General features: G+C 44.2%; 1 protein-coding gene across 2 annotated transcripts in view; it reads left to right on the top strand.

The window, feature by feature from the left end:
• Positions 1–13,582, top strand: part of SUPT3H (SPT3 homolog, SAGA and STAGA complex component) — a 712,666-nt gene that overhangs the window by 427,824 nt on the left and 271,260 nt on the right. The window lies entirely within an intron of this gene.

Here is a 13,582-nt window from a genome sequence, read left to right on the forward strand (position 1 = left end):
GGCAAATCCTGCACGGTGAGGGCTCTCCAGGGGCCTCCCTGACCTTACAGATTTGGGGGCATAAGCAGTAAACTGGGATCGGGGTTCAGACACTTACCTCCCCACAGGGTTCGCACTGCCCGCTGAATGGACAGACCACTCTATCACAGCTGGGGGACCCCCAAAGTTCCTTGCTTTGGGGTCTCAATTAAACTGAAAGTGTCGGGGATAGAGCACCCAGGTCACCAATACTGGCAATACTGTGACCGGAACCAGCACCCGAGGGTCCACAGTGAAGAAGGACTGTTTAATACAATCTACAGACTGGTCTCCATTATTGCCCCACTACATCACCGAGGCCCAGCCTTACCTGCGGAGGGCCTACCATCACAGCTGCCACTACCATCAGCTCTGGGAGTACCCACATACAGCAGCGGCAGTTCTCTATCCTCAACTGCAACCCGCAGGTGGTATCACATGACAAAAACTCCCTGTAAATACCCCCCATTAACAATAGGGGCCCAGGGCACGGAACCGGGCAACGGCCACCAGAGTGACATTCCCATTTGTTACTGCCCTGGACAGAGTACCCCATTCCCTGGGCGACACAGGTTACATAGCCGCTTGCTTCCACCCACCAGCTCAGAGACAACTGAAAATCACAGATACAGCCTGCGAAGAGGACAACTTGTGAAGAATACAGTTGGGCAGAAATAATGGTATTCCTCATATACACAGAGGACAGATTATTCTAAAGTCACCAGAAATAACAGGAACACTTGCTTTGAAAATTAAAAAAATTTTTAAAAAAATGAATGGTTTGGACAATTTGAACAGAAAAGGATAAAATCACTCCAGAATACAGGACAGGACAGCAGCACAGCACTGATGGAGCTAACGTGGCCGGTCCTGCCCCTCCCTGATAGACGGCTGCTATGCGCATCTAATCTTTCTAATCCTGGAAAGTCGTCTCTTCCACTTGGCACTCGATTACACTCCACTTATTGTTATTATGAGACTAAAGTATCAGTCGTCACTACAAGTGCTCCTGCTGGATGATGATGATGATGATATATGGGTTGAATGCTGGGATTTAATCGAGAGGGTGCGTTATATATATTTGCAACTATAGACCTGGCTTGCTGCAGCAAAAGGCACTGAGTCACTTAGCGGCTCAAAACAAGAAAGCCTGCAGAGACACCATCACATGTTTCTCAACGCTGGCAGGAAACTAGCCGGGTCTTTCACCGGGAAGGAACAACCACGGGAAGGGCAGTCTCCAGTCAAGGAGACCACCTATACCAAACATGGTATCCATCCACAGTCAGCTGTTTCGGGGTATTTTCCCCTCATCAGTGTGGAGTAGGAAACTGGCTAGTGTGAGCAATGCCTAGTAGAAGACTACATAAGCAAGGATGATTGACCTTAGGGAGATCAACATCCAACACCGCGGAGACACCATCACGTGTTTCTCAAGAAACACGTGATGGTGTCTCCGCGGTGTTGGATGTTGATCTCTCTAAGGTCAACCATCCTTGCTTACTTAGATAGCGGCTGACTGGGTATAATCCTCTTTAACTATGGAGACTTTACCTGGCAGCAGCCAATTGTTTATCAGACAGGCCACAGTCACTCATCAGGTGAATCACATTAGTGATCTGGTTAGATTACCAAACTAATGTCTTAATACCTCACGTCTTTCGAGCTTTAACGTGTGTGTGTCACGGGTGGTGTCCGGCTGCAGAAGGTTGCACAAACTGCTACTTCATATTCCAACCTTTCCTCTGTGGTGTGAATGGAGTTTTCTGTGTCTTCTCTGATAGGGTTTACTCTTTCCCCTTTGGGACCCTGCAGAGATCTTTTCCTTTCAGCTGTTAAAGGGAACCTGTCAGCAGAAATTTTGCACTAAACTTAAAAGATTCCCCTTCTGCAGCTCCTGGGCTGCATTCTAGCAAGGTTCCTGTTGTTATTGTGCCCCCTTTTAGACCAAAATAAATACTTTATAAAGTGGTACCTTTTCGTATGCAAATCTTGTTAATCGTACACGGGGGCGGGCTGTCTGTTGTCCGTTATTCTGCCTCCTGCCGCTTTACGCCAACCCCCATCGCTCAATTTCATACTTCAGGACACTGCCCAGTGTGCCCGAGGTCTTGCGCATGCGCCGTGCCACTCCAGCGGGATAAATTGTTTGTTTGCTTTCACCTGTTTGTTTTCCCTGTGTGTTCTTTAGCAATTAGTGGGGTTGACCAGCGCTCATCTCATCCCTTCATTACATAGGGCCCATTTTAGGGTCAGCCAGGGTCAGGTATCCTGCTCGCCGCATAGGTGTGGAACCTTTCTAGGGACGTTAGGGAAGTCAGGGGTCAGCAGAAGGTATTATAAGGAGTCACCATTTTTTCCATCCCTAGACACAGGGCTTTCGTTTAGCTATGACGTTTGCGTCTCCATTGTAACGTCGGTAACATAGTGGGTGCATGCGCATTAACTCTCATGCTTTGATTTTGACAATTTATCATGTGACTATATAGTGTGTCCACCCATATACTGTCCATCACCATTAACTTGAGAACAGTGGCAGCTATAGGCATATAAGTGGTGTCTAGGTATAGTAAAGTAGCCATGCGCTACGCTATGAAACCACCTATAGCGCCACCTGGTGGAAAACCAGAGTTAGCATTTCTCAAAAACGGAACGAGATAGAAAAAAAAAGTGAATTACAAAGTTGTAGGGCATCATCAATTCAATACGGATCGACACCTTGCATACAGAAATGCTATGATTAGAACGTGTAAAACTCACAAGGCTGCGGACGTGAAGCGATACCTCATGGAGACCTTCCTACAAGTCATTGGGTATGGTGGCTGTGTGGAGTGGCCTCCACGCTCATCTGACCTGACCCCATTGGACTTCTTTCTGTGAGGTCACAACAAACAGCAGGTGTATGCGACCCCTCCACCAACATTGCAGGACCTACGACGACGTATCACAGATGCTTGTGGAAACGTGTCACCTACCATATTGCACAACGTGCAGCAAGATACAGTATGCTGTGCAGAGGCCAGATGTGCATTGCAGCTGACGGGGGCCACTTTGAACATCAAAGTTAAATGAGCGCCATATGCGTGACCAGCATTCAATGTTTTGGGGGGGTCATGGGTTTCATATCATAGCATTTCTGTATGCAAGGTGTCGATTCGTATTGAATTGATGATGCCCTACAACTTTGTAATTCACTTTTTTTCTCTCTCTCGTTCTGTTTTCGAGATAAAAATGCTAACTCCGTTGTTTTCCACCAGGTGGCGCTTTAGCTGGTTTCATTGTGTAGTGCATGGCTACTTTACTATACCTAGACACCACTTTTATGCCTATAGCTGCCACCGTTCTCAAGTTAATGACGGTGCACAGGATATGGGTGGACACACTATATACATCCAATGGGACTAATCCAGCCTCTATTTATATGTTTCACATTTGTCCTTCTGGTCTGGCGTCTACCTCTGTGAGGAGGTGTTTTTGTTGTGCTCCGTTCTAAATTAAGCTCCACTGATGAGTCTAAAACGAAACGCGTAGGGAGACTCCTGAGCACGCCATCTGCGGGTCAGCAGTTATGGGGTACGGTGCAGCTATATATGATAGCTCCCCCTTGGAGATCCAGCATTCCTTCCATGAACATCTGTACCGAACCAGGAGATTATACCGGTGAGATTGTTCCTATTAGACGCATATGTATTTTTTATGGGTGTTTGATAATTTATATACCCATTTTTGCTCACATAGAGGCATTTTTTTATTTAGGTAACAACCCAGTCCACGGTGGTGAGGTGTTCAAATCACTTTTAGACTGTGTTACCCTCTGTTTTCATAGTTAGTGCAATGTGATAACGTAACTTTGTTCACAATTTTGCCTGTTTGATGTCAGTGTTCTGACCCATTTTGGATTTCTTGAGGGTTTTATATGTTTGTTTCACATGCCCGGTTTTAAATAATTTATTTAAAGTTACATTTTATATTTACCCAGCTCTTATTTGTCTCTTATTATACATTTTCTCAGCTATTATTTGCTACTCAGTGACCTCTGACCAAACCTACCACTGAGCCCTGGCTTCCCTCACCAATCTAGATAGGTTCCGCACCTATGCGCTGAGCAGGATACTTGACTCTGAAGTAGGCCCTAGGTAGGGAGCGGATGGGATGAGCACTTAGTCAACCCCACTAAGCTCTAAAGAAGACACGGGGATAACAAACAAGTTATTTGTTTACATTCCCCCTATCTCCAGATGACTCGGGGAGAGGAACTGCAACCACAACAAAGTTTCTCCAGATGAATACAAGCCGACTGCTTGCACTGAAGACTTGTTCAGGGTATTAGACCTATCACCAGCACAAAGTGAGGGGGAATGAGTGTATATAAAGACACCAAGGGAAGTGCTGATGAAAAACAGCTGAAAGAGTGAGTAAGTCTGCAGGGTCCTAAAAGGAAAGGGATAAACATCAAGCAGAGGAGATGCATAGGGATACCAAAGACAGCAAACTGAAATAATAGAAGTCAAGGTTCAGTTTGCGCAGCTAGGCCAGGACAGGACTGTCTGTACCCGTGACACACTTTCGTGACAGTTGGCTTTAGTATAAGACCTTGTTCTCTTCTGTTAAATAATCACTCACAGACTTATATTCCTTTTTTAATTAATTTAATTATACATGTTTATATAGCACCAACGTATTCTACAATGCTGTACAGACATTCTCACCAGTGTCACCTTTAGTGCTCACGATCTAAGTTCTCTATTAGTATGGTCTTTGGAGAGTGGGCAGAACCTGGAGAACTTGGAGGACACCCATGCAAACACGGGGAGAACATAGGAAAACCACCATATGTATATAATTACCTCTAAAAATTGCTTTATTATTAATCTAGTTAAAATGGACACATAGAGCGTTCTTTCAAACAACATAGAAAATGAATTGTGCCGGTGAGTGCTAGGCAGGTATAGGATCGACGTAGTGAGGAATTAATGAGATATCAATAGTTCTGAAGTAGGCTTAAAGATACTAGGACACACCCTACATTGCCATTCCTACCGACGGAGGATGTCATAATTTTTTGGGCATCCCCCGTTCAAGATGGCTGACCCTTACTCTCCCTATAACTACCTAGCACAGTAACCACCACCAAAACAGGTGTAAAGAAAAAGGTGAAGGACAAACCACATACACACAATACAGCAATTGTGTTAAATATAATATGGTTTCTAACTAGTGCTAAAATCCTAGTTAGATCAATTAAATATTTTTAGGAATAGTCAATGGGCCCACTTAGATTGTGGGCGAGTTAAGGGTATCACATTTGGCTAAGTTCTCTATTAGTATGGTCTTTGGAGAGTGGGCAGAACCTTGAGAACTTGGAGGACATCCATTCAAACATGGGGAGAACATACAAACTCCTTGCAGGTGTTGTCCTTGGTGGGATTTGAGCTCAGGACCCCAACACTACCAGGCTACAGTGACTATATCCCAATCTAATTTTTTGTCACACTCTGCACTTCCATTGAGAACTTCAGTGGTGCAGTCCATGTAGTTGCATCGTAGAAGTTGTTCTGGTTACTGAGATGGTGGCCTCTTCACAGATCATAAAGTTGTGTGACTTTCAGGAGGCCACCATATGACCCAAACGAGGAACTATATACCTTCTAATCACCAAGGAGGGACAACTAAAGATAATACTAGTTAAATCATATAAAATAGAGGAATGGTGACCGGAATAATGAAAAGAAAACTAAGTCCTGGACTACTACTCAAGAACATCAGTTGGGTGACAACAGGTATGTTGCTTAGAAATGCTTTTCGGTAGGTGTCCCCCATCTTTCTTTGAACCCTTAATGGCACATCTGTGTTGGTATATTTCTCCCTCCGGGCAGTTGGTGTATGACGTAAGTCTTCTACCTTTGTACCTGTGTCCATGTTATATTAGTCTTGTCACTGCCAGCTCCACTCTGTTTTTATAGTTTTCTGGTGCACTGATTAGCTTCATTTATTCCTCTGCTCTGGCCGCTCATTAAATGTCAGGGTTCTATTATAGGTACAATTAGAAGAAATAAAACTGGCCGTGACCCCATCTGACGAGGAACGTTCACATGTGTCGGCGATTAACTAGAGCTCCTTCCCAGACGAAGGTTTAACGACGCACATTACACAATGGAAAGATGTGCAGCCAGAAGATAATGGCGCGTGGGACTTGTTCTCCGCTCAATTAACGTGGACCCATCGGTTACGGAAATGAAACGCATGTACCAGCCATGAAATGTGTTCTGTTCTGTCTGGCCACGTTCACATTCGTGCTCCATAATCCAATACCTCACTGCAGCAGAGAGAAGAGCATTTCATGGCCATGTTCTGGATGTCAAACAACTGTTGTATCTGTTCTATCATTTCATCCATGTGGCTTGGGGAAAGGTCGCTAAATTAATTTTCTGGAAAAATAAAAAATCCCCAATTATACACAGTGCCTTGCGAAAGTATTCAGCCCCTTGAATTTTTCAACCTTTTCCCACATTTCAGGCTTCAAACATAAAGATAAAAAATGTTAATGTTATGGTGAAGAATCAACAACAAGTGGGACACAATTGTGAAATTGAATGAAATTTATTCCTTATTTTAAACATTTTTAAAAAATAAATAACTGAAAATTGGGGCGTGCAATATTATTCAGCCCCTTTAAGTTAATACTTTGTAGCACCACCTTTTGCTGCGATTACAGTTGTAGTCACTTGGGGTATGTGTCTATCAGTTTTGCACATCGAGAGACTGCAATTCTCGCCCATTCTTCCTTTGCAAACAGCTGGAGCTGAGTGAGGTTGGGTGGAGAGTGTTTGTGAACAGCTGTTTTCAGCTCTTTCCACAGATTCTCAATTGGGTTCAGGTCTGGACTGTGACTTGGCCATTCTAACACCTGGATATGTTTATTTGTGCACCATTCCATTGTAGATTTTGCTTTATGTTTGAGATCATTGTCTTGTTGGAAGACAAATCTCCGTCCCAGTCTCAGGTCTTTTGCAGACTCCCAACAGGTTTTCTTCAAGAATGGTCCTGTATTTGGCTCCATCCATCTTCCCATCAATTTTAACCATCTTCCCTGTCCCTGCTGAAGAAAAGCAGGCCCAAACCATGATGCTGCCACCACCATATTTGACAGTGGGGATGGTGTGTTCTGGGTAATGAGCTGTGTTGCTTTTACGCCAAACATATCGTTTCGCATTGTGCCCAAATAGTTTGATTTTGGTTTCATCTGACCAGAGCACCTTCTTCCACATGTTTGGTGTCTCCCAGGTGGCCTGTGGAAAACTTTAAATGACACTTTTTATGGATATCTTTGAGAAATGGCTTTCTTCTTGCCACTCTTCCATAAAGATTTGTGCAGATTTGTGCAGTGTACGACTGATTGTTGTCCTATGGACTGACTCTCCCACCTCAGCTGTAGATCTCTGCAGTTCATTCAGAGTGATCATGGGCCTCTTGGCTGCATCTCTGATCAGTCTTCTCCAGTCTTCTCCTTGTCTTGGTAGATTTGCAGTGGTATGATACTCCTATTTCAATATGATCGCTTGCACAGTGCTTCTTGGATGTTTAAAGTTTTAGAAATCTTTTTGTAACCAAATCTGGCTTTAAACTTCTCCACAACAGTATCACGGACCTGCCTGTTGTGTTACTTGGTCTTCATGATGCTCTCTGTGCTTTACACAGAACCCTGAGACTATCACAGAGCAGGGGCATTTATACGGAGACTTGATTACACACAGGGGATTATATTTATCATCAGTTATTTAGGACAACATTGGATCATTCAGAGATCCTCAATGAACTTCTGGAGTGAGTTTGCTGCACTGAAAGGTAAAGGGGATGAATAATATTGCACGCCCCAATTTTCAGTTTATTATTTTTAAAAAAGATTTCAAATAAGCAAAAAATTTCGTTCAACTTCACAATTGTGTCCCACTTGTTGATTCTTCACCATTAATTTAACATTTTTTATCTTTGAAGCCTGAAATGTGGGTAAAAGGTTGACAAATTCAAGGGGGCCGAATACTTTTGCAAGGCACTGTATTACACAAACAGTGCTTGAAGAAGGGTGTATTTTCTCCTGAAACTCTATGAACAATAATTGGTGGTGGTCATAATAAAATCATAAATTTACAGGTCAGTGCTGTCTGGTTTTAGAAGTATTTTTACAAGAATGTTCACACTGTTTTGTTTGTTTTTTTTCTTCATGGACTTGGGGTGAATTCACAGGAAAAATTACTACAAATACTCAATTGCTTATTTCTTCCAATGCGAAACATGACTATAGTTCAGATGTCCGTTCTTGAGGTGCTTCTGCTCCAAATTTGACTACTGAATAAAATGAAGCAAAAAAAAAAAAAGAAACAAGATACAACACTTCAAACCAAAAAAGAAACAGCATTTAGAAACTTACAATAAATTGTAATTTCTTAAGGCCATGTGCACACAGTGAGTTGCACCACTCGGAAGTCTCACGGCTTCTTTTTCCTATCTTCTGGAGTGCACGACTCAACAGTCTCACAGATTACTCCTCCTATCTTCTGGAGTGCACCACCCGGCAGCTTCACTGCTTCCTGTTCCTATCTTCTGGAGTGCACCACCCGGCAGTTTCACTGCTTCGTGCTCCTATCTTCTGGAGTGCACCACCCGGCAGTTTCACTGCTTCCTGCTCCTATCTTCTGGAGTGCACCACCCGGCAGCTTCACTGCTTCGTGCTCCTATCTTCTGGAGTGCACCACCCGGCAGTTTCACTGCTTCCTGCTCCTATCTTCTGGAGTGCACCACCCGGCAGCTTCACTGCTTCGTGCTCCTATCTTCTGGAGTGCACCACCCGGCAGCTTCACTGCTTCCTGCTCCTATCTTCTGGTGTGCACCACCCGGCAGCTTCACTGCTTCCTGTTCCTATCTTCTGGAGTGCACCACCCGGCAGCTTCACTGCTTCGTGCTCCTATCTTCTGGAGTGCACCACCCAACAGTTTCACTGCTTCCTGCTCCTTTCTTCTGGAGTGCACCACCCGGCAGCTTCACTGCTTCTTGCTCCTATCTTCTGGAGTGCACCACCCGGCAGCTTCACTGCTTCTTGCTCCTATCTTCTGGAGTGCACCACCAGGCAGTTTCACTGCTTCCTGCTCCTATCTTCTGGAGTGCACCACCAGGCAGCGTCACTGTTTCCTGCTCCTATCTTCTGGAGTGCACCACCCGGCAGTTTCACTGCTTCCTGCTCCTATCTTCTGGAGTGCACCACCCGGCAGCTTCACTGTTTCCTGCTCCTATCTTCTGGAGTGCACCACCAGGCAGTTTCACTGCTTCCTGCTCCTATCTTCTGGAGTGCACCACCCAGCAGTTTCACTGCTTACTGCTCCTATCATCTGGAGAGCACCACCCGGCAGCTTCACTGCTTCCTGCTCCTATCTTCTGCAGTGCACCACTCGGCAGCTTCACTGCTTCCTGCTCCTATCTTCTGGAGTGCACCACCCGGCAGTTTCACTGTTTCCTGCTCCTATCTTCTGGAGTGCACCACCCGGCAGTTTCACTGCTTACTGCTCCTATCATCTGGAGAGCACCACCCGGCAGCTTCACTGCTTCCTGCTCCTATCTTCTGCAGTGCACCACCCGGCAGTTTCACTGCTTCCTGCTCCTATCTTCTGGAGTGCACCACCCGGCAGTTTCACTGCTTCCTGCTCCTATCTTCTGGAGTGCACCACCCGGCAGCTTCACTGCTTCCTGTTCCTATCTTCTGGAGTGCACCACCCGGCAGCTTCACTGCTTCCTGTTCCTATCTTCTGGAGTGCACCACCCGGCAGCTTCACTGCTTCGTGCTCCTATCTTCTGGAGTGCACCACCCGGCAGTTTCACTGCTTCCTGCTCCTATCTTCTGGAGTGCACCACTCTGTAGTCTCATGTCTTCCTGCTCCTATCTTCTGGAGTGCAGCACTCGACAGTCTCACGGCTTCTTGCTAATATCTTCTGGAGTGCACCACTTGACAGTCTCACGTCTTTCTACTCCAATCTTCTGTATTTCAGCACTCTGCAGTCTCACGTCTTCCTGCTCCTATTTTCTGGAGTGCACCACTCAACAGGCTCACTGCTTTCTGCTTGCCAGGATCTGATGAGCCCCTGATGATTTGACATTTGCCCGATCCAGCCAGCTTTAGAGACGCGCTTACAAGCTCTGTAGAATAAAGCTTGCAAGTGCTGCGCTCCTTACCAGTTACAGCGGCCCGCAGAGGTATCTGGTAACCCAATGCAACGATCAGTAACGTATACCATTAATAATTCCGCCGTTCTTGAAAAATAAGAGGCTTTTGAATTTAAGAAGATGATAGCTTCGCTCCCTATGTACTTTTTAAGAGGTTCTAAGTCCATTTGTTCTGATCGCACAGAACACCTACTGCCTATGGCGGAAAGGTGTCTGAACACACAGAGCATTGCAGATGGCGGTGTAGCCACGTAGTACATCGCTGGTTTTACTATTGTGGCTCATTGACCACTACTCCTGTAGAGGATATACATGGTCTAATTATTTCCACTTTTTCCTAAAATCCTTAATATTTTTTTTTCCAACTTTGCAAAAAAAAAAATAAAATAAAAAAAAAAGAGAGAGAAGTACCTCACATGCCCTGAATCTAATCAGAAGAAAAGTTGATTTTACTCCTGCCAAGCAAATAGGACGATCATTTTTCACATTCTTACATTTTCCAGGGTAGTTTCAAGTTAGATTATGTTACTGTTGCTTATGAGTTCCTGCAAACTCCCCGAGCCCCTGCCCTGGTTGTAGTAGTAAGGGCCCAAGTGAATTTTACAGGGGAAATCTTGCGAACGTTTCACGCTGTATGTTTTCTGTTGTCTGCCGTAGATACAGTTAATGTTTTGTGTGCGTCTGATTAGTGTGGAAAAAAAAAAATTAATGCAGTTCTGTATTATGATTTATGGACTGAAGTCAGTGCCCGGTGACATTTTGCCAGCTCTGAAGTCATTTTTTCTATTTTTTTTTTTTTTCCCAATTTTTTTTCTTTTTTAGATTTGGATATTAGAACCGGCTACTGTTTTTGTTGATCTTTTCAACTTGTGAATGGGCCTAATTCAGATGTTAGCAGCATGGGATCTGAGAATTATTAATGCTCCAATTCAGACAGTGATATTGAGTGAAACATTGGCCAAGTGTGCGAGATCGAGAGCGGTAGAGTTTCATTAAAGGGAACCTGTCACCGCTGCGGCCACCACCACCGGGCTCTTATATACAGCATTCTAACATGCTGTGTATAAGAGCCCAGGCCGGGGGTGTAACATAAAAAACACTTTTTATAATACTCACCTAACGGTCACGCGGTGGGCTTAATAAGCGTCTCCGTTGTCCAGTGCCGGCCATCTTCGTCCTCTTTCTGAAGCCTGGGTGCATGACACGGCTATGTCATACACACTCGCCGCTCCTGCGCAGGCGCACTACAATACTTTGATCTGCCCTGCTCAGGGCTTGAATGCCGGCGAGTGTGTATGACATCGGACCCATCATGCACCGCGGCTAGAGAAGAAGAAGCACAACGATGGACAAAAGAGGAGGCACCGGCATCGGACAACGCAGTCGCCCATAAAGCCCACCGTGCGACTATTAGGTAAGTATTATAAAGTGTTTTTTATGTTATACCCCCGGTCTGAGCTCTTATATACAGCATGTTAGAACACTGTATATAAGAGCCCGGTGGTGGTGGCCACAGCTTATAGGCCAAAAAAGTGGTGACAGGTTCCCTTTAAATCTTTTTCAGGTGCATTTTTCTTTCTCCTGTTCTAGCTCATTTATTGCCAGCTTTGAAGTTCCCATTTATTCGGCTTCCTGAGCTTTTGTAATGGATTTGGTTAATTCCAAATTTATCTCCCCCTGTTCTATTCTTTCTATCTCGAATTCTTGATGACAATTTGCAATTTCAAAGACAACTCATTCTCTTTTTAGAATTTAGAAAAAGTAAAAAATATTAGCTTTTTTATTGACGGCGAGGTTCCTTTTTTTTAAAAGAACTTTTCTTATATCCCAAAAGTGTTTCTCGCTCTGAAGGAGCTGTCCTGTCTTGCATTACACAGAAGATCCATTGATTTGAATAAACCTAATGTAATACTCTAATTGCCCTCTGGAGGCGCTGCAAGGAAATTGAATGCTTGTTATCAAGTTTCTCCACAGATCTCAGCTGATCACTGTGGTGGTATATGCAACAGACGAGGACTTCTTTGTGTGAAGGAGGACTTTATGCTGATCTAACAGTAGATGGCGATGTTGTGTAAAGTCTCCTTACTCACTGTTTTGTAAAAAGTCTCTTATTCTTCCTGGTTTTTGTTTCTCTTCCTGATGTAATGCTGTATGACTGTGCATATTTTTACCTCATGTTCTGAGAAGTAAAGAGCTTGTTATCCCATGTAATCTACTCTGTGAACTTTCTTCTGCAACTTAGAAGCTGTGCAACACACTGGAGGGCCAAGCATTGAGACACTCTTTTAAGCTTGTGGTCAACTGTTAACTGGTAAAGGGAATATGTCACCATTTTTTTGGTATCTAATCTGAGAGCAGCGGGATAGTGGGGCAGAGACCTTCATTCAAGTAATGCTGAGTTGGAAATTGGGGTAATGGGATAATGGGGTTGATATCAGCTGTGTAATATCAGCTGGAATTAAGCCCATGAGTTAGTAAAGGAGAAGTGTACATCAGACACCTTAATTACTAATCCAGTAATAAAAAGGAAACACACACACACACACATACACGAAAAAAATGTTTATTCAATGATAGTGCATTTGCAATTGGGGCAGTAGGATAATGGGGTTGATGTCAGCTGTGTAATGTCAGCTGGAATCAAGCCCAGGGGTTAGTAGTGGACAGTCATCTATCAGCCACTCCATTGATAATCCAGTAATAAAAAAGAAACACATGCACACTGGAAAAAATGTTTCTTCAATGATATTGCATTGGCAATTGGGTTACTAGGATAATGGGGTTGATATCAGCTGTGTAAAGTCATCTGAAATCAAGCCCAGGGGTTAGTAATGGAGAGGTGTGTATCAGACACCCCCATTACTACCCCAGTAATAAAAAGGACGCACGCACGCACGCACACACACACACACACACACACACACACACACACACACTAAAAAATGTTTATTCAATGATACTGCATTGGAAATTTGGGTAATAGGATAATGTGGCTGATGTCAGCTGTGTAATGTCAGCTGGAATCAAGCCCAGGAGTTAGTAATGGAGAGGTGTGTATCAGACTCCCCCATTAGTAACCCAGGAATAAAAAGGAAACACATACACGCACACATACACACACACACGCACACACATGCACACACACACATACTGGACAAAATTGTTTATTCAATGATACTGCATGGGCAGTTGGGGTAATAGTATAATGGGGTTGATGTCAGCTGTGTAATGTCAGCTGGAATTAAGCTCAGCGGTTAGTAATGGAGAGGTGTGTATCAGACACCCCCATTACTAACCCAGGAATAAAAAGGAATCACACACACACACAAACACACACTCTAAAAAAGTGTT

The sequence above is a fragment of the Anomaloglossus baeobatrachus genome, chromosome 3, assembly GCF_048569485.1.
Source record: "Anomaloglossus baeobatrachus isolate aAnoBae1 chromosome 3, aAnoBae1.hap1, whole genome shotgun sequence".
Classification (NCBI taxonomy): Eukaryota; Metazoa; Chordata; class Amphibia; order Anura; family Aromobatidae; genus Anomaloglossus; species Anomaloglossus baeobatrachus.